This window comes from Chiloscyllium punctatum, chromosome 26, assembly GCF_047496795.1.
Source record: "Chiloscyllium punctatum isolate Juve2018m chromosome 26, sChiPun1.3, whole genome shotgun sequence".
NCBI classification, from domain to species: Eukaryota; Metazoa; Chordata; class Chondrichthyes; order Orectolobiformes; family Hemiscylliidae; genus Chiloscyllium; species Chiloscyllium punctatum.
In genome coordinates, this window is record NC_092764.1 from 45,694,753 (window position 1) to 45,720,306 (window position 25,554).

The 25,554-nt window shown below is 41.5% G+C and overlaps 1 long non-coding RNA gene across 1 annotated transcript in view; it reads left to right on the forward strand.

The window, feature by feature from the left end:
- The window catches only part of LOC140496166 (uncharacterized), a 40,922-nt gene extending 23,227 nt beyond the window's left edge, over nucleotides 1-17,695 (forward strand). Inside the window, exons 2-3 of the long non-coding RNA XR_011964191.1 lie at nucleotides 2,255-2,618; nucleotides 17,429-17,695. This is a non-coding gene — a long non-coding RNA (uncharacterized lncRNA). The remainder of the gene's footprint in view (nucleotides 1-2,254; nucleotides 2,619-17,428) is intronic.
- Nucleotides 17,696-25,554: the final 7,859 nt, after the last annotated feature.

Consider the following 25,554-nt stretch of genomic DNA (forward strand, 5'->3'; position numbering starts at 1 on the left):
ACTCATGCAAAGCCATGGTTTTATGAAAGGGAAGTAGTGTTTGACTATTTTTTACCTGAGGATAGGAGTATGGAGATAAAATGTAGAACAACTGGATTTCTAAAAGATATTCAATAAGCTGTCACACAAAATGTCAACTGGTAAAATCAGAGATTATGAAGTTCGAGGGAATATATTAGCTTGAAATGAGAATTGGTCAATGGACTGGAAGCAGAGAATAGGATAAATTATGTATTTTCAAGTTGACAGACTTTAACTAATTTGAGGGCTGCAAGGATTATTGATGGCCTTTGGTTATTTATAATGTATGTCAATGAATTACACAAAAAAAGAGAGTATATATCTAATTTTACTAATGATACAAAGTTAGATGGAAATGCAAGCTATGAGGAGGACACAAAGAGGCTGAATATAGATAAAGTCATGTGAATGGGCAAAAAGACAAAAGATGAATTACAATATGACAAAGTGTGAAATTACTCACATTGATACAAAGAATATAAAAGTTAAATATTTTTTAAAAGAATCTAGATGTAATGGAGATTTGGGTGTACTAGTACAAGGAACACAGAAATTTAGAATGTTAATATAACATGTAGTTAGGAAGGCAAGTGGCATGTTAGCCTTGATTGAAAGGGGATTAGAATACAAAATGTCTGTTACATTTACCCTGGTGACACCATATCTGGAATACTATGTTCTGTTTTCATATTTAAGGACGGATATATTTGCATTTGATTTAGTGCAGGAAGGTTCTCTCGATCTTGTTCTAGGATGCGTGGGTTGAACTATGATAAACTGATGAATGAATTGGAGTTTAGAAGAATGAACAAACAGTCTTGTTAAGACAAATGAGATTTAAAGGGGCTTATCAGGGTCAATACTTATAGGATGTAGCATTGAGCAGGCTCAAGGGGGCATATGGGGCATTCCTGCTTCTATTTCTTGTACTCATGTGAACTTTCCTCAAAATGTCTTTATTAAATCATGTTTAAAGTACATTATAGGCCCTACTTTCAGTCTTTATCATAGGACTGGGTGAACAAATTCTGTCAATTTCATGTCAAATTAATTATCTGAAGGTGCACTAATAATGAAAGCTTCTTTGAAAGAAAGACAAGCTTCTTTAATGATTAGGAGGTAGTCTGCAATATTCCGTTTACATGAAAATGTCTTCAAGTCCAAAGTCATAATGGAGCATGGAAAGTGAATCGGCATTTGAAGTAGTAGAAGGCACAGAGCCAAGGGGAGAAAGCACATGTCAATGAAATTGGCTCTTGGTTTATTCCAGAAAAGATTTAGCACAAACACAGTTGCTTCCTTCTATGGTTTGAAAGCAATCAAAAGGATAAATGTGGAGAGGTTCCTTATGTTCAACCATAACTAGCAGTGTGATTAAAAGCTAAGAAAGTATGATGGAATGTAAATGAGAAGCAACTTATGAAATAGACTACCAACCAGCACACTGAATATAAGCTTAGGTAATACAGTCAGAAAATGTATGAATGTTCAGGAAAATAGGTTTCCTGTTAAAGTAGAAGGAACATAAAATTGTCTGAGGCAACTTATTTTCTTGTGTGCTTCCAGATGACTTGCAGGATTTTAAAGTAAATAATTCATTGTGTGGCAACTGCAACTTAAAAAGAAAATTCTTGTAGAATTAGTATTAGTAATTGATTTTAATGTCAATGTGGTCAAGTGATCACAGGTCGAAAACTGAACAGTTTAAATTGATCCACAGCTGGGGACCCATAGGCCTGACAGGAAATTGCCCAAACTAAACAGCAGCTAGCTACAGAAAACAGTGGTAATCAAGATCAAAGCAGCTATAAAAATACAAGAGGAACCAGTTACAACTGGCTGAAGGATTGTGTATTGGAGAAATGTCAGTCGGATGTTCTAGCATCTTGACTGCCTGAGTATATTTATAAAATCATGCAATCCTCACTTTCTCCTATAAAATCATGATGGTCATAGATGGGGTAAATAGACAAGGTCTTTTCCTTGGTGTGGGGGAGTCCAGAACTAGGGGGCATTGTTTTAGGGTGAGAGGGGAAAAATTTAAAAGGGACCTAAAGGTCTACTTTTTCACACAGAGGGTGGTGTTTGTATGGAATAAGATGCCAGAGAGAGGGGTGGAGGCTGGTCCAATTACAACATCTAAAAGGCATCTGGATGGGTATATTAATAAGAAGGGTTCTGTGCTATATATCTCTCTGACTGTATGACTCTATGTGCATTTTACTCCTCTCAGCATGGCAACAGTGAAGTGCTTTGGCATGTCCTCATTGGATGATATGAACCCAGCTCACGACACAATTGGATGATTTGAACCCAGCTCACGATCCCATTAGCCAAAGGCCACAGAACATTTTGCAAGGTCAGGAGTAAGAGGGCATAAGAACACACACCTAGATGTCACCCCCTCAGTTAAGACTCTCAGTGAAGGCTTACTGGAGACTGAGTGAAGAGTCATCCTGGTCCAGCAGCGGATCTTCAAGCACCCGGGGAGGGAGAGAGAGAGAAGCCTTATCCTGACCTGCGAGACCCACCTTCATGGAAGAGAGCCAGCCCTACATTGGAAAAGAAAGAGATTTGTGCAGCCCAGCTTGTTACAGGTAATATCCTTTCTCAGACAGATAGAGCTATATCGAGAGTAAATATTGTAGGAAAGTGGAAAATGGTCACAATGTTTTAATATGGAATATTTTGTACATAAAATTGAGTTGAACTGCAAACTAAATTCTGTGTCCCTCTGTCTGCCATACTGACAAGAACACTTGGGCAAAGTGTTTTTAACATATAAACTGATCAAAGTGTCCAAAGCATGGGCAACACTAATGTTTCATGTTTATGGTAGGTTATACTAAAGATGCTGAAAAGAGTAAGATGTTTGTTCAGATAAACACAAGAAAAACTTTCAATTTAAAGAGAGTGGATGGAATCCTTTGGGTGCCCAAATGATGTGGGCCATAGTGAGAGATCTGGGAAAGTCATAAGAAGTGGGATGAGTCTTTCTAGTCACGAGGAGCAACTTGTTGCATTTTCAAACTGAGTTCTGGGCGTCAAGATGAAATTCATGTTTGCCAATTAATGGGTTTATTTTGTGTTAACAGGTTCATTAACACTGAATCTCACCTCATTAACACAAAGCTTCCTCTCCGACTGACTGCTGTGAGGAAACCAAACATTGACAATTTCCAAAATGAAAATCAGAGTGGGCATCTGGTGACTCCAGCTCACCTCTTGCTCCTGAGGGATGCCAATTGGAGAAAAGGCACCAAAGTCTCAGGGTGTGCCCCACAGTAACCAGATTCACACAGTCCACATCTGCCACCTGCCAGCCTCTCTGAGCCCTCATGGCACCTCTCTGATCCACTCACATGAGTTTCTGTGCTTTAAAGCTGCACTTTGGGGCTCACCAGCTCCTAACACTTCTATCCGGAAGAGATTCCATTTGATGAATGTGCAGGTGATCTGCAATGACCAGTTCCATTACTTGGAGGTGTGTGCCTACCACCCTGGAAACTGCCACGTGCCCCACATTTGGGTAAAGTCTGCATGTATCTGCTGCATTTGAAGGTTCGGGTGCCTTACAAGGCAGATTCTTGGGGAACAAGGGCTACCCACTGCAACAGTAGTGATGACACCGGACAGTGTGGAGTGCAGATACAATGCTGCCTGTACTTTGACTAGGGCCATGTTGGACCAGATGATAGGGTTGCTGAAACTGGGATTCCACAGCTTAGACCACCCTGCGAGGGGAGACCCCTCCAGCACAATCTGGGTAGAATGGGCCGCACCATCCAGGCATGCTGTGTCCTGCACTATTGGAGGAAGTAGTGTGGCGGTGTGTTGGATGCTGAGGGACAAGAGAATGGAAGCAGCTTCCCGAGGAGGAGGAGGATGAGGATATTGGGGAGAAGAAAGCTCTCCTTTGCGTGGCAGAGCTGAGCTGCATGGGGTGTTATAAACCAGGAACTGACCTGGGTGCAGTAGATGTTAGCTGGGTGCTGCAGACAGTCAAGGAAGGTTAAGTAATTGTAGGTCATCATATCGGGATTTGGTGTGCATTATGGGGGTAAACTGCAGCCCCTATAATTTTGTTTGATTTCACTTTTGCTGATTGTAAGAAAAAGCTCCTCAGTGATGTTTGGGTGTTTTGCTATTTGTAACCATCCATCACTGGCCAACAAAATACTGGTGTGCAATAGGAAGTAGGACAGAGTAGCAGTGACTTAGAGAGAGTGTGGTTGAGGAATGGTGGTGAACAACAGGGAGGCCGTGTGGACAGGAAAACTGAGCCACATATGCCAGTAAGTGTCAGCTTGCCAACAATACCTGCGAGCAGAGTTTGCTTGTTGCTGCTGTCTCGTTACATTGCCGTAAATGGCAAATCCAGAATTCTAATGCTTGGCTGGTATTTTAGCAAGCGATTGAAGTCAATGCTGGTGCCAGGAATGCCAGTACATTCTGGGATAGCTGGTGAGTAGCTAGCGCTTCTGGTTATGGCAAGTGTAGAATCAGGCGAACATCAGTTGAGGCGGTGGTAGAGAGGCAGGTTAGGAAGTTGATGAGGTGTGTTTAGGATGATAGTGTGAGAAAACTTGCTGGGCTTTGTGGACAGAAGCCTTTTATTACTTTGCAGGCATTGTCTAAACTTGCAACCCCTACCACTTAGAAGAACAAGGGCAATTGGTGCATGGAGATGCACTATCTGCTGTTGAAGTCACTCACAATCCTGATTTTAAAATATTTGAAAATACATTCATCATCCTGGGTCAAAATCCTAAATCCCTCCCTAAAGCACTTAGGCTGTAGCATATCAATTAAACAAACATTTTAGTTTGACTCAGTTGCAACAAACAAACAGCATCACTGCACCATTTATGTTTGAGGACATGGTATCTCTGTTCTGAACAGTGGGAGCTGGTCGAGACCAGAAGTTGGGGGAAGACTACACTTGACTCTATGGAGAAAGTGAGGACTGCAGATGCTGGAGATCAGAGTTGAGTGTGTGGTGCTGGAAAAGCACAGCCGGTCAGGTAGCATGCGAGGAGCAGGAGAATCGATGTTTCGAGCATAAGCTCTTCATCAGGATTCCTGATGAAGACCTTATGCTCGAAACGTCGATTCTCCTGCTCCTTGGATGCTGCCTGACCGGCTGTGCTTTTCCAGCACCACACTCTCGACACTTGACTCTATGTTTGAAACTGAAACTATGTTATTGTAGTAGGCTGCAATGGTTCTTTTAGAACTTCTGATTTGGAAGAAATTCAAGATTGAGAAGAAGAACGAGAGTTGAAGCTACCATTAGATAGACAAAGGGCTTCACGATTTGTTATTTGCTATTTCTAGACACACGCCTTAAAGTATGCTAATAACTTTAGCATGCACTGCTGTCAAGGTGTGAATTAAACATATCTGCATGTCATCTTGGATCCTATAGCTTGATAAATGGGTGCACTACAATCCTAATTTTAGGTTTTAGATTTAAAATTTGTTGCACGTCAGAAACATTTATTCTACAACCAAATGAAGTGAAAATAAAGTATGATCATTCCTATAAGATATTGAATTTGCCAATAACTGCCTATACAGATGGGTTTATACTAACATTGACATTTTGCTACTTACATGTCCAAAAGTGTTGTCTGGCACCACGACCAAATGACTAGAAGAATGACAGTGCAAGATAGCTTTCTGATTGTATCATATTGGAATGAATTCATTCTGAACTAAAATGGTTCCATAGTATCATTTATGCTTACAAAAACAATATGAGGCAGAAAGGTATCTATCTGGTCTGGCCATAATGTTGCTTCACAACTCAATATGTTGATTGGGTGCTAATCCAGCTCTGCTTTGATCCACCAACATTTTTCATCTTTCAGACTTGGTGCCATGTCTGAACCATTAGAGATGAGGAAGAGTAATGTCATTGGCCTCAATTACTAAGAGGAAAAATGTAGTCTCTTAAAATCATAGTGAAAATGAAGGATCAATACTCAACCTTCATCAATTGACTTTAATGGCTGACACTCTCAAGAAGTCACTAATAGTTTAAAGAGGACCCTGCTATTCCAACAAAACGAGCAGGAATAGACCATTCTTGATCATGATTAATCATATACCGCAACAACACATTTCCATGCTATTTCCATATTGATTGGTGTCATTTGTAAATGCTTTTATTAGCAAGAAATCTGTAAATCGCTGTTTTAAACTTCCTTAATGACTGAGTTTCCTCAATCCTCACAGAATTCTAAAGATTCACCATCCTCTGACTGACAAAGTTCTCCTTCATTGTTGCCTTTCATTCTGAGACAGTATCCCCTGGATTAGGCTACAGAAAAGGGAAGTATCCTTTCTGTAACTAATTAGTCTATCCCTTTAAGAATTTTGTAACTTTTTTACAAGATCACCTGTCATTCTTCTTATCTCCAGAGAATAGCGGGCCAGTTTCTAATCGCTCCTCTTAGAACCGTTCCATCATCCCAGGAATCAGTCTATTATGTACTGATGTATCTCCCTTTATGGCAAGGGAACAGAATTGCACACAAAGCTCCAACCAGTGTTCTATACAACTGAAGCTCCTGTATTCAATTCCATGTGCAATGAAGGCTTACATACCAGTGGCTTCTGGATTACTTGTTGCACCTACCTGCCATCTTACAGTGATCTTTGAGTAAGGACACCTAGGTCTCATTGGGCGTCAATACATCCCAATCTATCACCATTTAAGAAATATTCTACATCTTCACTCTCTTACCAGAGGCTGTAACTTTACACTTATCCACAGTACATTCCATCTGCTATGCTCTTATCCACTCACTCAGCCTGTCTAAAGCACTCCTCCCCCACCCCACCTCCCCCCACGCTCCCTATTCCACTACACACACACACACACACAACAACTGGCCCCATACCCAAATCACTGACATAGGTTGTGAACAGCTGCAGCCAAGTACTATAGAACATAGAACATAGAACATTACAGCGCAGTACAGGCCCTTCGGCCCTCGATGTTGCGCCGATCAAAGCACCCCTAACCTACACTAAGCCTCTATCCTGCATATACCTATCCAATGCCCGCTTAAATACCCATAAAGAGGGAGAGTCCACTACTGCTACTGGCAGGGCATTCCATGAACTTACGACTCGCTGAGTGAAGAACCTACCCCTAACATCAGTCCTATATCTACCCCCCCTTAATTTAAAGCTATGCCCCCTTGTAATAGCTGACTCCATACGTGGAAAAAGGTTCTCACTGTCAACCCTATCTAACCCCCTAATCATCTTGTACACCTCTATCAAGTCACCCCTAAACCTTCTTTTCTCCAATGAAAACAACCCCAAGTGCCTCAGCCTTTTCTCATAGGATCTTCCTACCATACCAGGCAACATCCTGGTAAACTTCCTCTGCACCCGTTCCAGTGCCTCCACATCCTTCCTATAGTATGGCGACCAAAACTGCACACAATATTCCAGATGCGGCCGCACCAGAGTCTTATACAACTGCAGCATGACCTCAGGACTCCGGAACTCAATTCCTCTACCAATAAAAGCCAGTACGCCATATGCCTTCTTCACTGCACTATTTACCTGGGTGGCAACTTTCAGAGATCTGTGTACATGGACACCAAGATCCCTCTGCTCTTCCACACTACCAAGTATCCGACCATTAGCCCAGTACCCCATCTTTTTATTACTCTTACCAAAGTGAATCACCTCACACTTAGCTACATTGAACTCCATTTGCCACCTTTCTGCCCAGCTCTGCAGCTTCTCTATATCCCGCTGTAACCTGCCACATCCTTCCTCACTGTCTACAACTCCTCCGACTTTCGTATCATCTGCAAACTTGCTCACCCAACCTTCTAACCCTTCCTCCAGGTCATTTATAAAAATGACAAACAGCAATGGTCCCAAAACAGATCCTTGCGGAACACCGCTAGTGACGGCACTCCAAGATGAACCTTTGCCATCAACTACTACCCTCTGTCTTCTTCCAGCCAGCCAATTCCTGATCCAAACCTCCAACTCACCCTCAATGCCATATCTCTGTATTTTCTGCAGTAGCCTACCATGGGGCTTGTGGTATCCCACTGGTCATAGCCTGTCACCCTATGAATGAACATTTATTGCTATTCTCTGCTTTTTGCCTGTTAACTAATTCTGAATCTTTTCTAGATTATTACACCCCATTCTACGCACTTTACTTTTGCTTTTCAACATCTTATGAAGGAGTTTATCAAAAGTCTTCTGAAAATCCAAATACTTCTAGTACTGATTCCCCTTGATTAACTATCCGTGTAACATTCCCCAAAACATCTGTCATGTTTGTCAAACGTGATCTCACTTCCATTTATCTGCACTTCATCTGTCCAATCAGGGAACTGTTTTCCGATAAATAACTCACCAAGGCCCCTTCAACAGCACTATGCAAATCCAGGACCTCTACAAATTAGAAAGAAAATGGTAGAGATGTATGTGAGTGTTTCCATTTGCAAGTTCCTCTCCAAGTCACCCATCCTCCAGACTTGGAAATGTATCACTATTGTCTGTTGATCTGCATCGAATGGACTGTAGTGGTTCAGGAAGGCACCTCACCATAACCTTATCACAGGCAGTTAGAGGTGGACAATAAATGCTGGCCCAGCCAGTGATGCCCACATCCCATGAATAAATTTTTAAACATGCCAATATTGTGCTTGAGTCTCTGCAGTCCAACTTAAACCTATAACCTTCCAACTCAGAAATGAGAACGTTATCACCGAGTCTCACATGACATCTGATATGGTTACATGCAACTGAGCAGGCATGCAGAAGAAAGCCTTGGAGACAATATACCTAAATCAGAATCATACTGCTGGTTGTCGAGGAGTCTCAGTAGGAACCAGAAGCAAAAATGGACAGTTCTACAAATTTTAAATGTCTAAAACAATTGCACTATTGGATGAGGAAACTGTGTAACACAGGATAGGATCTGTCAATGAAATCTCATTAACCGCTGCTTTGTACACAGCTGAAGATGTAGGTGTATTCTTCCTCCTATATGTTTGTTAGCTCCTTTTCTGTCTCAATGTTATTCTCTAAACCAAAAGCTCCATGGATTGACGTTGTTGATTTGACCACAGATATTCCTTCCTTTAGCACATTGCTTCTCTCATCATGACATCTACACTGTGAGTATAACTTGCCATTTTCACTTTTACCTTATTTGCTGCATCCTCATTAGTCATGTTTAGTGCAGAAATTTTTCATGTATCTTTAACAAATCTTTTTCATGTTATTCATGTTTATAAATTTTTCATGTTGCTACTTTACAATCATATTCGTGATATCCCTTTGTGCTTTTCTATAGGGTATACATTTTATTCTAGATTTCCTGCCACGTTTTTTTTCAGTCATAAATGTTGTGTCACACACAGCCTCTGCTATCTTCACATGTTAAGGGATGGATTGTCATTTTCCTTATCAAAAACATACTCACTTCACTCCATTATCGTGCTTATTACTGAGCACTATGTCTAGTCAGTTAATCGGTTTTTGCTGTGGCAGCCTTCAGGCATTCTCTTCAGTAACTGCACATTCAACAGCTGGTGTACCAATCTCTCCAACATCATTTGGTAAACGGCTTGCTAATTTTGAAAGGATCATTATTTGAAGGTGCATTGTTGTTTTCTGTTAGGTTTCCAAAGCTGCTTACAAAATTAAATTTCCACAAATTAGAAATTTGTAAACTGTCCATTCCTACAATCTAGTTAACATTTTGTTCCTCTGTGAGATGGATATGTTTCTCCAACGTTGGATCCTTAATGAGCCAGGGTAATATAATTAAGTCCATTTTTGTGAGCTATGATTGAATATTTCATAAATTCTGTTCCACTTCAACCTACCATAACTAAACAGCACTTAGTAGAAATGGATTTTATATATTTCATATTTACATTTTTCACTTCTGGCAATCTGCCTGATCTTTCTTGGCTTTTCATCAATGTTTTGATGTTTGTTGGAGGATAAAGGGTCTGTTGTCTGAAATAGCCTGAAGGTAGATTTGGGTTTGGGAGAAGTTAGAAGTTCTCGATTCATTAAAGCCACAGTAATGGGTGCCTTCACATTTCAAAATGTCACCCAGCATTTTTATGAGTAATGCATCTCATTTCTGTTAAGAGAGCTAGAGCCTTTGTTGGAGGAGCCCTTCTGTCTGCTGCTCAAGAATTTACATTTGATTTTCCCTTCTGTAGGCCCTAAAGCTATTTGAAAGCCAAATTTCAAACTGCTTGCTGTTTCAGCGGCCTGACAATGTGAAAAAAGCAACTAACAACTGGCAATTTTTCATCTAATCTATCTTTGAAATAGATTAAATGTGTGAATCTTTAAAGCTGCAGGTGCCACACAAACCTATTTGAAACCTTTCAGCCATGAAATTGGACTACGTAGCAGCAGCAGTGCTGGGGAAATGAAAATTCGGAAGCCAGAAAATGGTATGGCCCCCATGCTTTGCATGGGGCCGGTGCAGGTTCGCCTTTTAAACATTGGACGGTCTTGTTAGCAGGTTGTGGTGTCCAACATTGTTCAGGCTGATTTGGTTTACATCTTTACAACATGCACCACGCAGGTTTACGGATTTCTTGTGCTATTCTCTTATTTACATGTTCAGCTGCCTGAGGATCCTTCATCTCCCTTTGGCTCTAATGTGCAGCTGAGGTGCATTACGTTTCTTCTACTGGAAAACATGTGATTGCACTGTGGAGGGTTTTCAGAGATGTGGTTATAACGAGCTGGATTTGGCTCAGAGTGTTGCTACACTACACAGTGAGTGGGTAGAAGGAGTGGCATAAGGCTTAAGGATTTAGTGGCCTGTACCCACTAAAGTTGCCCTTACAGTACTTCTGGATCTGTAAGGTAAAAGTTTTGGAAAGTGGAAACTCTGCATAGAGGGACGAGGGAAGAGTGCCCTTCACATGAAACATTTCCATTACTTCCAACTCAGCCAGAAGCCTGAGGAGTCTGCAACTCAGCAAGGAGGTGATCACATAACTGTATCTCCTCCTTTAACAGGACCCGCAACTGCACAGGGTGAGGATTGTGCTGGCAGTGGCTGAAAAGGTCACTATCACTCTTAACAGCAACATGATGGGAATCCTTCCAAGTTACAGCAGGGAACATTGCAAAAATATAACAGTGCATCAACTATCTCGGTGTCAAAAACGCTGTATGTGCTCAGTTCATCAGTTCCTTTATAAGCAAAGAAAAGCCAGATCAGTTGGAATATGGCTCTGTGGCTTCACATTTCAATGGAGAGAGGTATTAGAGGAACCTAAACAAGGCACCTGTGAGCAGTAGACACTGAGTAAGTGCTATTTGATAGCACTTGAAGACACCTTCCATCACTTTGGTAATGATTCCAAATGATGGTAATGGGCCAGATTTTGTCCTGTCTATTTTTGTGGTCAGGACATATCTGGGCAATTTTCCGTATTGGCAGGCAGATCCCAGAGATGGAACTGTATCGGTTAGAGAAGGGCAGATGTGGAGCATAAACCTTCAGGACTACAGATGTTAGTGATTAAAGTCCATAAACTTTATTATATCCAGTACTTTTAACTGTTTCCTGATATGGCATGCAGTGATTCAAATTGTCTCAAGTCTGGCATCTGTGATGCTGGGGACCTTAGGTCGAGATTATTCATCTACTTGGCACTTCTGGCTAAAGTTAGTTACAAATGCTTCAACTTTGTCTTTTGTACTGACATGCCAGGCTCTGGGTCTTTGAGACTGAGAATGTTTTTGGAGTCGTGCCACCTGGTTAGTTGTTTAATTGTCCATCACCCTCCATGACTGGGTGTAGCAGGAATGCAGAGCTTTGATCTGTTCTATTAGTCATGGCAACACTTAATTGTGTTGATTGAATGCTGCTTCTAATGTAGAGTTTTAAGTTGTGGCTTCACCAGGATTGGCACTTCAAATTTAATTATGCTCCTGACATGTTCTCCGACACTCCACATTGAATCTGAATTGGTTCTCTGGCATGTTGCAATTGGTAAAGAGGGGAATATGCTGGGCCATGGGTTACACATTGTGGTTGAAAATAATTGTTGCTTTTCATAGCCTCCAGCGTTTCAGGGATGTCAATCTGTAAGTAGAAACATTTTTTCATATCTATCTCATTTAGTACGGTGGTAGTGTCATTCAACATATTGGAGTGTGTCTTTAAGGAGCAGCTAGAACTTCATCTCCATAAGATATTGTGCAGTGTTTTTTTTCTATCAATGCTATCATGGATAGATGTATTTGTAAGAGGTAAATTTGTGAAGTAGGTTTATCTATCTTGTTGATTCTTCTTTGTTTGCATGCCTGGTCCTTCAGGACTCAGCCAGTTCAGTCAGTGATGTTGCTACTGAGCCATTGTTGATAATGGAAATTGAAGATTCCAGCCAAAGTGTATTCTGTGACCCTGCTATTCTCTGTGTTGCTTTTGAGAAACATTCAACTGCTGGATTGCAGTAGATCATAACTAGCAGAATGTTTTCTGGCTTATGGTTGACCTGATGCCTTAACACTTCACAGGGTTTGGGGTCAAAGTTGAGAACTCCCAGTTTAACTCCCTTCTGACTGTATATAATTGTGGCATTATCTCTACTGGTCTGTCATGTCAATGGAAGAGGACATTCTCAAGAATGGTGATGCCGTTGTCTGAGGCATTGGCTCTAACATATGGCTTTGTAAGTATGACTATGTTAGACTATTTACTTGACAAGTCTGTGGGACATCTCTCCCAATTTTGGCACAAGCTTGGATACATGAGGAGACCATCACAGTGGCCCTTTGAACAGGGTGTACCTTTGTCAATGTGATGTGGTCTGCCTGATTTTATTTCAACTTGACATTTCTGTTGCACTTTGATGGAGCTAAATCACTTATTAGGTCATGTCAAAGGGAGTTAGGAGTGAACCAAATTGCTACATGTCTGGGATCACATGTAAGCCAGAATGGGTTAAGTTGGCAGATGTTCTGTCCTGAAGGACATTTGTGAACAAGATGGGTTTCATGATCATTATTCAGACTAGTATTTCATTCCAGTTATAATAATTAATTGAACTGATGGAATTTGAAATAATTTTTCTGCATCATTAATCAGAAGGATGTGGGTTACTAATCCAGTAACATTACTAATCTGATACTATCCATGGTGCTAGTATGGTTAATGCACTGTCTTACATAGAACTAAAAGATACAGGACAGGAACATTCCAGATTCAATCCCTTATCAGTGGGTGCAATGAAAAGGAGTTTAGCAGGACACTGAACTGCTCCTGTTCTCTTGTATTTGGCTAATTTCTTATGTGGTCCTGGTGGCTACCTGAAAACATTTCAATATTGAACTAGGAGTGTCCTGCACCTGTTTCAGGAGTAGTTTGCTAAATTCATAAAAACTAATCATGCCTGCACAGCGCAACTCAGCATCTTCACCTGAGCCAGCAATAATTGGCAAGCTCTACTTAGTGGCCTGCATTAGGGTGCCTGATTAACGCACACAGTGTAAGTAGAAAGCCAATGAAGTTGGACAACCACTTCAGGGTGGTTTTCAGGCTGCCTATTCCAGCATGTTGCCTGGCCCACTCCTGGAAAAGGGTGCTAATGGATTCAATATTGATGCTTTCAATTCAATTCCAGAGTGAGTGACAGCTAATGAACACCTACACTTAAGATACCCTGTCAGGTGCCATTAAACAAAGCTCTCAACAAAACAGGGAAAGATTATGCTTCTGATTATCTTACAACTTTTATTAAGGAGAATCCTTCTGGTCAGCCAATTAAAAGAAGATAAAATGAAGAAGTAAGTGCTTCAGATTTCACAATAGAGAATGGAGTTATATGTGATCCACTTTGCTGATGATTGACAGGAGAGGTTTGTCCTTTGGTTGAAAGGCCGTTCCTTGCTGATTCCGCTCTTTCTGCTAACAGAGTGATTTTTTACTGATTGATCGGCTTCATGATTAAATTTTCTTGAGTTGCTTCGGTGGGCAGATTTGCACACTACTCCAAGCTTGGAACTATTCACATTGTAATGTTACATTCTTCAAAAGCCTCTGACAAAGTTTCCCATGAAAAGATCTTGAATTGGAACAAGGCAACATGATCAAAGTAGGTCCAGTACTTTCTTAACAATGGATGAGAAAAAGTGGTATGTGATTGGGACTCATCCTCTCATGGAGACCTCTGGAGTTCCCCAAGGAATTATGTTTTTGATATCTATAAATAATTTCAGAATAACTTAAAAATATGGGTGTGGCTATTTGCAGATGACTGTTGCATGTACACATCAGCCAGCACTCAAGATCTTTTCAGTTTACTGCAAGATGAACCTCTGGAATTGCAAAAGTGCTAGAGTGCAAAAGTGCAAAAGTGTGCCTAACCAACAAACAACATCCACCAACAGATAGGTTTTAAATCTGTCATTATATTCTCCAACAGGTAGAATCACAGTTCATCTTGAAAGCAATCTTTAATTGGGATTCTAATTTCAGAAGATAAAATCCAAAGCATATTGGAAACAGAATTCTTGGATTTCTGAGCAAGCATCTTTGGTGTCAGAGTTATAGCTGACCAAATATTTGTTCATCCAATTCTGGAGTACTTAAGTTGTGTGTGGGATCCTTAGCAAGAGATCTAAATAAGATTGATGCAATACAAAGAGGTACGGCATAATTCTGCATGTTATCAGTCTGGAAAATGCACCAACGTTACATCTTTGATCAAAGGTTTGCATTGGGAATCACTACAGCGAAGAAGGGAATAAAAAGACTGACCATGTCTAATGGAATTACCATTGGGAATTTATGGAAATTAGATTAGATTAAATTCCCTACAGTGTGGAAATAGGCTCTTCGGCCCAACAAGTCCAACAAGAGTAACCCACCCAGACTCATTTCCCGGCAATTACCTGTGACTAATGTATCTAGCACTATGGCCAATTTAGCATGGCCAATTCACCTAACCTGCACATCATTTGGAATGTGGGAGGAAACTAGAGCACCTGGAGGAAACCCATGCAGGCACATGGAGAATATGCAAACTCCACACAGTCAACCAAGGCTAGAATCAAACCCAGGTCCCTGGCACTGTGAGGCAGCAGTGCTAACCACTGAGCCACTGTGCCGCCACTTATTATATTATATTAATAAATCATATTATATTAAGAAACACACATTCCCTCCAACACCAACATACAATAGCAGTGGTGTTTACCAACCAGAAGATGCACGACAATACCTTACCAAGGCTCTTTGGACTGCACCTTCCAAACCCATGATCTCTACCACCTAGAAGGAAAAGGGAAGCTGACACAAGGACATAATATCACAAGGACATAATTCTTCCACTATTGTTTGAACTGGAGACCTGTGATGATAGTCTTCCACAGAAGTCAGTACTGGGCCCACTTTTGTTTGTCATTTATTTAATATGATTTGATGAGAATATAGGAAGCATGGTTAGTAAGTTGATGACACCAAAATTGGTGGTACAGTGGGCAGTGAAGAAGATTATCTAAGATTACAAAGAGATCTCGATCAATTGGGCCAATGGGCTGAGGAATGGGGAGTTTAATTTGTATAAATGCGAGGTATTGCATTTTGGTAATACAAACAAGGATAAGACTTATACAATTAATGGTAGGGCCCTGGTATGTTGTAGAACAGAGAGACCTATGGGTTCAGGTACATGATTCTGCATCACAGGCACACAGCATGGTTAAGAAGACATTTAGCATGCTTGATTTCATTGGTCAGACCTTTGATCATAGGAGTTGGGGTGTCATGTTGAGGTTATACAGGATGTTGATAATGCTCTTCTGGAGTACTGTGTGCAGTTCTGGTCACCCTGTTATAGGAAGGATATTATTAAACTAGAGAGGGTTCAGAAAAGATTTACCAGGAAGTTGTTGGAAATGGAGGGTTTGAGATACAAAAATAGACTGGAAGGTTGGGAGGTTTTTTTTCACTGGAGCGAAGGAGGTTGAGGGGTGATCTTATTGAGGTTTCTAAAATCATGAAGGGCATAGATAAGGTGAATGGCAAGGGTTTTTCCCCTAGGGTAGGAGAGTTCAAAATTAGGGGGCATATTTTTAAAGTACGAGGAGAAAGATTTAAAAATGACATGAGGGACAACTTCTTTAAACAGAGAGTGGTTTGTGTGTGAAATGAACAGCCAGAGGAAGTGGTGGATGCAGGTACAGTTGCAGCGTTTAAAAGACTCTTGAATCAGTTCTTAAATCAGAAATGTTTGGAGAGATATGGACCAAATGCAGCCAGGTCGGATTGGTTTAGTTTGGAAACATGGTGGGCGTGAACTGGTTGGACTGAAAGGTCTGTTTCCACGCTATATGACTCTACCTGATAGCACTGTGGCTGCATCTACACCAGATGGACTGAAGCAATTCAAAATGGTGGCTCACCAATACCTTCTCAGGTGTCTGTAATTGTAGATGGACAACAAATGCTGGTCTAGCAAGTGATATCCATACCCCATGTATGAATAATTATATTTTTAAAATTCTGACTTGTTTACTACAATATGTTTTAGGGAAAGTTATTTTTTAAAATTGCAGATGCATCTCAAATGGGTTGCATTAACTAGTCATGTGCTTAATTGTAACTTTGATTTTCTTTTCTGCATCTATTGCTTTCTAACAGATTCATCTATAGAACACACAGCTCTTTAGGAACATCTGGTTAGTGCAGAGGGGCATATAATTGAGAGAGTGCGTGACTGTTGAGGCTTGGCAAATAATCCCATGAGGCATCAAGCACAGGGTTAAAGCATAGGGCATGCTGCCCACTGCTGAAAGAGGCCCCTTTGACTCAGGCTTAGACAATTCTGAATCTGGTTTTTTGCATCTCACACAGACAGTCACAATTCTCTGATTTAGTAGAAAGACTCACATGGCCTCCAAAGTCTAGTCTGTAGCTTAGAGAAAAACAAATTCTTGAAAGGCACAGGGGTCATAAACTAAAGGACATTTAAACCTTGTTTATGTCGACAAAAGATAATCTATTAGGGGAACTGGTGTTCTCCCTCAAGGTGGGAGGGCAGAATGTGTAGACCGTTTATTTTGAACTTATTAGTGGTTATTTGTTGATTTTTTTTAACTTTGTTTGCCCTTGTAGTGATGATAGAGTAATGATAAGTTATGATGTCTTAAATTTAGTTCAGCTTCATTTTTGACATGCCTGACGGATCAGAGAACAAAAAGGATAACTAGTAATGCAACACAATATCCATGCCTCTTTATAGAAATACTTATCTGACAATGATGGCTGAGGGCAGAAATAGCATTTTTACACAATAATTAGTTCTGGATTGAATTGTACTCTCTGCACATTTCAGGTAAAATCATCACATGACTTCTTTTGTTTCAGATTAGAAGAATTAACACCTCCAAGGGCTCCCCACTCATCGCCTACAATCTCTGGCCACTCATCTGAACAGTTTTTGGTTCAGCAGCTAAGAAAGAACTTCAAAAGCTACTTAATTCTCTCACCTCTTTTTCAGTTGGAATACTCTGGCTTGATCATGTGCCCAAACTCTACACAACAGATACCAGCCTTGTGTTCTTCTTGATGTTTTCGTGTCCTCACAATTTAAAATGTGACTTGAGGCACCCACATTTTATTTTGAATTTTTTAACCAATTTTGCAGCAGATGAGTTAAAGATAGTCATCATTTGAATTAAAATTCTAAGGCTTCATTTTGAAAATATTCATGGACTGCTGAGACACCTTACACAAATCTTTGGGCTTCAATAGAAGTGCTTATGGATCTACCAGTCCACCTGCCCTCCAGAATAAATACACAAGTGGTTTGTATCTCAGACCATGCTTCTTAAATGGTTTGTACAGTTGATATTTCATTGACGAGTGCAAATTATTGTATTTGTTTCCTAATGTACAAAATTACAATTTTTTGGCTCTATGTATTTGTGTGCTATATATTTCCTTGTTTTGCAACCCCCACCACTCTGTTTACAATAATAAGTTCTAACTAAAAAAAAGTTAAATTATTTTCTAACATTTTAATCCCAAATTTTCAAATAGCTACTTTATTTGCATTCCTTTCTTTATTTCATACCAAAGCTTTGGTTGAATTGCACAAGCCTCTAGAGAAAGTTAGTCCCTAATATTAAGCTGGTGCGCAATTTGCCTGTTTGTGCTCTTGTAAAATTGTGCATTTTTTTTGAATAGTTGTAAGCTTTGTGCCTTAGTAAATGACTGGGGAGATATACCTGGTGATGTATCTCAGGACTGGCGATATTGTGAATCTAAATTATTCAGTCTTTGTATTAGTAATTTTTATGGAAGTTAATAGTTCATGCAACATACTGTAACTCTGCTGTTGAGAAAGATGACAATGATACATTATCAGTTAATGTGCAAACTGCTGAACCTGCCAAAATCCCATTTCTGGCAGATGTGTCAGAACATTGACATTCCAAAATGTGATGGTCTCTAATGGTCTTCTTTTCATATTCATCTTCTTTTCTTTCTGATGCTCTGACAGTATGTACAGTTTCAATGAATACATCGAGAACTGCCTGCCATCAGTCTGACTTGACAAGCAACAGTAAAGAACCCACAGCCTTATAACTGCCAAACCTGATGTGCTTCATTTAAAGGAAGCAATTCTTTGAATGGAACAAAAATCTCTTTTTTTTTATCTGAAGAGACAGGACATCCTCTTTCCAGTCCCTGCAACAGTTACTTGCGCAGAAGTACTCCTTTAACTTGTAAAAAAGAGGAAATTACTTGAGACTTTTACTGCAAAGTGATTTCATGTTGACTAAAGAAAAAGACATCTCTTTAAAAGAAATATGACCCAAAGGAACAACAGGCCTTCAAACCAATGGTATCTTGAGACAACTACATGCATTCCTGGCTAGATAAAACCATCACCCCAGCTACTGCTGTTGCAGGCACTATTACTCTAGCTTAAGCTGCATTGAATTCTTTATGAAAAATAGTGCTACTTATGTTCCTGCCATTGTCACATCATACACTTTTACCTGAAGTGCAATATGCTGGTTTGTTATGATAAAATACATTTCCATTTTTAATAGTGCAGATTTTAAGTTATTAAAGTGGAAAAGTATACATAAATATATCATGTATTTGATGAATTATTGATCCATGTGGTTTATTTTACTGAAGTAAAGAGTTCAAACAAGCAGCAAAATGAACACATAGAAAGACAACCTTCTGATCTGTTACTGATTTAGTTGGATTGCATTTCACAATTTTTTATGGGTGATGCAAACAGTGTTCCATACCATGGGCAAAATCTTATGGGGGCCTGACTGATGTGGGCTATGGTTAAACTTGTGGCACAATTGGGCAAATATCCTACTACCAGGTTCATCTCAGTCCACTTTTTAAGCTTTTGCCAAGTGTAATGGTGAATTTCTTGCTAGGCAGCATTGAGTTGCCAAGTAAGGCAAGTAAAGCTTGTTAATTGCCTTATTAAACTGAAATTTGCTTCATTAATATTCAGCTTCCTTTCTGACAATGCACATGAAACAAACTAGGTATCGAGAACTCTCAACATGGGTGTCAGAACCAGCACCTGGCAACTTCAGCTTGCTGCTTGCTCTGAAGTATGTTGCCAGGGTTTGGATGGTGTGAGCTGTAGGGTCAGGTTAAATAGGTTGGGGCGAGTTTCCCTGGAGTGTTGGAGGCTAAGTAGTGACCTTGTAGAGGTTTGTAAAATCAAGAGGAGCATGGATAGGGTGAAATAGCTAAAGTGAGTCCAAAACTATAGGGCATTGATTTTAGGTGAGAGGGGAAAGATTTAAAAGGGACACAAGGGGTAAATTTTTCATGGAGATTGTGGTGAGTGTATGGAGTGAGCTGCCAGAGGAAGGGGTGGAGGCTGGTATAATTACATCATTCAAAAGACACCTGGATGGGTACATGAATAGAAAGGTTGAGAGGAATATGGGCTAAGTGCTGACAAATGAATGTGACTAGACAAGTTGGACTGAAGGGGCTACTCCTGCGCAGTATATGTCAATGAGTCTATGACTCTATGAGATTTGATAGAAATACAGAAGATTTTGAGTAGGCTGTTATGGTAGCTAAAGAGATGCTGTTTTCATTAGTTGATAGTCCAAGGACTAGGGTTCACAGATGTAAAGTTTGAGGCAATGGATTCAGAGTGATATGGGGAAGTCCCTTTTTTAGAGTGAATGGTAATAACTTGAAACTTGTGCCAATGAGGCTAGTGGAAGCAGAGACAGTCAATTATTTCAGAAAGAGGTTAGAAGGAAATAAACTGATAAGGCAATGGGGACAAGGCTGTGGGAGAATGGGACAGTTGGTGTTGCAGTAGTTATCAGGATAGGGTACTTGCCCCTCCTGATCCAGACAAAATCTGCTTGTGGTCAGGTAACCATGGGCCCAAACTTAGACATTCGAAATTGACCCACAGTTGGAGAAATGTGTCCTGACAGAAAATTGGCCAAACTGAATTAAACAGTAACCAGCAGCTATTGGCTACAGAGAATATTGAAACCAAGGCCAAAGAGGTCACAAAGGTTCAGGAAGACCTAGTTACAATCAGCCCAAGGGGTGTGCATTAGAGAAGTATTGATCAGACTTTCCAGCACCTTTACTTTCAGTCAGTGCCTGAGGACGTGCGCTATACACCTCCTCAGCATAGCAATAGTGAAAGGTGTTGGTGTGACCCCATTGGATGCTTGAACCTTGCACATGACTTCATTAGCCAAAGACCACAGAAGATTTGGGGAAGTCCAGGGTGAGAGGGATGAAAATACCCAGTTGGAAAATGCACGGTCAGTGAAGACTCATAGCAAGACTCAAGGCAGAAGACCCAGCAGAAGGTTCGCCCTGACCAGTGAGACCCACCTTTGTGGAAGAGAGCCAGCCCTATGTCGGACAGGAAGGAGATTCCAATGGCTCAGCTCAAACATGTGGATTGTTGCAAGTAAATGGATAGAGCTAGATAAAGAAAAAATATTGTTGGAATTTGGAAAATGCTCACATAGTGTTTTTAATAAGGAGTATTTGAATAAAATCAAGTTGAACCTAAACCAAATTCTATGTCCCTTTTTCTGCCTCACCAACAAGAATACTTGACTAAAGCGTTTTTAATACATAAACTGATCAACGTGCCTAAAGCACAGACAACATGAATTTGAGGTCACTTGGTATTTTCATTGAGTTGGGTGGGTTTTGGAAGTGCTTGGAAAACCCACCAGATAAGAGAATTGTGATGTAAGCCTGCTGAATGAAACATTCTGACAGGCTACTATTAAGTATTTGACAACTTCAAACATCATTATTAGATGTTATCTTATAAATTAGATGTAGTTTTATTGCAATGATTCAGCATTGGTGATCGATAGAAGCTACAGGGACATAGTTACGCCAGAGAACAGAGGTAGCTGGGTAACAGTTAGAGGTGGGAAGGGGAAGAAACAGGCAGTGCAGGGTTCCCCTGTAGTCGTTCCCCTAAAAAATAAGTATGCAGCTTTGGAAACTGTTGGGGGGGACAGCCTTGCAGGTGTAAGCTGCAGTGAAGGGGTCTGTGGCTCTGAGATTCAGAAGGGAAAGGGGGAGAAGAAGAGAGCGCTAGTTATAGGGGACTCTCTAGTTAGAGGGACGGACAGGCGGTTCTGTGGACATGGGCGAGACTCTCGGATGGTTTGTTGCCTCCCGGGTGCTAGGGTCCGAGACGTCTCGGACCGTGTCTTCAGAATCCTTAAGGGGGAGGGTGTGCAGCCAGAAGTCGTGGTACACATTGGCACCAACGACATAGGTAGGAAGAGGGGCGGGGAGGTCATTCAAGAGCTCAAGGAGTTAGGCTGGAAGCTAAAAGCTAGGACAGACAGAGTCGTCATCTCTGGGTTGTTGCCGGTGCCACGTGACAGAGAGGCAAAGAATAGGGAGAGAGTGCAGTTGAACACGTGGCTGCAAGGATGGTGTAGGAGGGAGGGCTTCAGATATTTGGACAATTGGACTGCATTCTGGGGAAGGTGGGACCTGTATAAACAGGACGGGTTGCACCTGAACCAGAAGGGCACCAATATCCTGGGGGGTAGGTTTGCTAGCACTCTTCGGGGGGGTTTAAACTAATTTGGCAGGGGGATGGGATCCGGACTTGTAGTCCAGCAAGTAAGCTAGCTGTGTGTCAGGATGTCCAAGACTGTAGGGAGGCTGTGGAGAAGGTAGCACTGACAGGGACTACTTACGGACACAGAGATGGGCTCAAGTGCGTATACTTCAATGCAAGGAGTATCAGAAATAAGGTGGGTGAACTTAAGGCATGGATCGGTACCTGGGACTACGATGTTGTAGCCATCACGGAAACATGGATAGATGAGGGACAGGAATGGCTGTTGGAGGTTCCTGGTTACAGATGTTTCAGTAAGATTAGGGAGGGTGGTAAAAAAGGAGGGGGGGTGGCATTGCTAATTAGAAATGGTATAACGGCTGCAGAAAGGAAGTTTGAGGGAGATCTGCCTCTGGAGGTAGTATGGGCTGAAGTCAGAAATAGGAAAGGTGCAGTCACCTTGTTGGGTGTTTATTATAGGCCCCCCAATAGCAGCAAAGATGTGGAGAAACAGATTGGGAAACAGATTTTGGAAAGGTGCAGAAGCCACAGGGTCGTAGTCATGGGCGACTTCAACTTCCCAAATATTGATTGGAAGCTCTTTAGATCAAGTAGATTGGATGGGGCGGTGTTTGTGCAGTGTGTCCAGGAAGCTTTTCTAACGCAGTATGTAGATTGTCCAACCAGAGGGGAGGCCATATTGGATTTGGTACTCGGTAACGAACCGGGACAAGTGGTGGGCTTGTTAGTGGGTGAACATTTTGGTGATGGCGACCACAATTCTGTCACTTTCACCTTGGTTATGGAGAGGGATAGGTGCACACAACAAGGAAGTTTTTACAATTGGGGGAAGGGAAATTACGATGCTGTAAGACAGGATTTGAGGAGCATACGTTGGGAGCATAGGCTGTCAGGGAAGGATGTGGTGGAAATGTGGGACTTTTTCAAGGAGCAGATACGACGTGTCCTTGATATGTATGTACCGATCAGGCAGGAAAGAAATGGTCGTGTGAGGGAGCCTTGGTTGACGAGGGAGGTTGAATGTCTAGTAAAGAGGAAGAAGGAGGCTTACATAAGGTTGAGGAAACAAGGTTCAGACAGAGCAGTGGAGGGATACAGGATAGCCAGAAGGGACCTGAAGAAAGGGATTAGGAGAGCTAAGAGAGGGCATGAAAAATCCCTGGCGGATAGGATCAAGGATAACCCCAAGGCATTCTATGCGTATGTGAGAAACCTGAGAATGACGAGAACGAGGGTAGGTCCGATCAAGGACAGTGGTGGGAGACTGTGTATTGAGTCGGAAGAGATAGGAGAGGTCTTGAACAAGTACTTCTCTTCAGTATTTACGAACGAGAGGGACTGTATTGTTGAAGAGGAGAGTGTGAAACGGACTGATAAGCTAGAAGAGATATCTGTTAGGAAGGAAGATGTGTTGGACATTTTGAACAACTTGAGGATAGACAAGTCCCCCGGGCCTGACGGGATATATCCTAGGATTATGTGGGAAGCAAGAGAGGAAATTGCAGTACCGTTGGCAATGATCTTCTCGTCTTCACTGGCAACGGGGGTGGTACCAGGGGACTGGAGAGTAGCGAATGTTGTGCCCCTGTTCAAAAAAGGGAATAGGGATAACCCCGGGAATTACAGGCCAGTTAGTCTTACTTCTGTGGTAGGCAAAGTAATGGAAAGGGTACTGAGGGATAGGATTTACGAGTATCTGGAACGGCACTGCTTGATTAGGGACAGCCAGCACGGATTTGTGAAGGGTAGGTCTTGCCTTACAAGTCTTATTGAATTCTTCGAGGAGGTGACCAAGCATGTGGATGAGGGTAGAGCAGTGGATGTAGTGTACATGGATTTTAGTAAGGCATTTGATAAGGTTCCCCATGGTAGGCTTATGCGGAAAGTCAGGAGGCATGGGATAGAGGGAAATTTGGCCAATTGGATAGAAAACTGGCTAACCGGTCGAAGTCAGAGAGTGGTGGTAGATGGTAAATATTCAGCATGGAGTCCAGTTACAAGTGGAGTTCCGCAGGGATCAGTTCTGGGCCCTCTGCTGTTTGTAATTTTTATTAATGACTTAGATGAGGGAGTCGAAGGGTGGGTCAGTAAATTTGCAGATGATACAAAGATAGGTGGAGTTGTGGACAGTGAGGAGGGCTGTTGTCGGCTGCAGAGGGACTTAGATATGATGCAGAGCTGGGCTGAGGAGTGGCAGATGGAGTTCAACCCTGCCAAGTGTGAAGTTGTCCATTTTGGAAGAACAAATAAGAATGCGGAATACAGGGTTAATGGTAGGGTTCTTGGTCAGGTGGAGGAACAGAGGGATCTTGGGGTCTATGTACATAGATCTTTGAAGGTTGCCACTCAGGTGGATAGAGTTTGTAAGAAGGCCTATGGAGTATTATCGTTCATTAGCAGAGGGATTGAATTCAAGAGTCGTGAGGTGATGTTGCAGCTGTACAGGACTTTGGTTAGGCCACATTTGGAGTACTGTGTGCAGTTCTGGTCGCCTCACTTTAGGAAAGATGTGGAAGCTTTGGAGAGGGTGCAGAGAAGATTTACCAGGATGTTGCCTGGAATGGAGAGTAGGTCATACGAGGATAGGTTGAGAGTTCTCGGCCTTTTCTCGTTGGAACGGCGAAGGATGAGGGGTGACTTGATAGAGGTTTATAAGATGACCAGAGGAATAGATAGAGTAGACAGTCAGAAACTTTTTCCACGGGTACAACAGAGTGTTACAAGGGGACATAAATTTAAGGTGAAGGGTGGAAGGTATAGGGGAGATGTCAGGGGTGGGTTCTTCACCCAGAGAGTGGTGGGGGCATGGAATGCGCTGCCCGTGGGAGTGGTAGAGTCAGATTCATTGGCGACCTTTAAGCGGCATTTGCTTAGGTACATGGATGGGTGCTTAATCTAGGATAGAAGTTCGGCACAACATCGTGGGCCGAAGGGCCTGTTCTGTGCTGTATTGTTCTATGTTCTATATGTTCATTGACCATTACATTGGCCAGCAGGGTATTGTGTTGGAACATTAGAGAGTTTTCCCTTTGAAAATGTGCTATAATGCATTCATAATTAAACAGTGCCTAGGCATCATCCTGTCATCATATGAAGTGATCGGAATGTCCAGGATAATGGCCTGCAGCTTTTATGTAATGGAAACAAAACAATAACCTACTTCACTCCTTTGATTGACATCTGCTTTGAAATTAGAAAGAAAAATGTGCTCTTTCAGTTTCAATACAATTATAACTGTGACGGTTTGTTTTGACAGCTGATCACATTATGAATGCCTGGCTGTATTTCAAAAGCTACTGAAGCACTCTGTTCAGCAGGCGATTTGTTTACACAGATTTTCAGAGAACTCAAACCACGGATTGTTCCTCAGTTTAAGAGATTATAACAGGAATATGCTTGT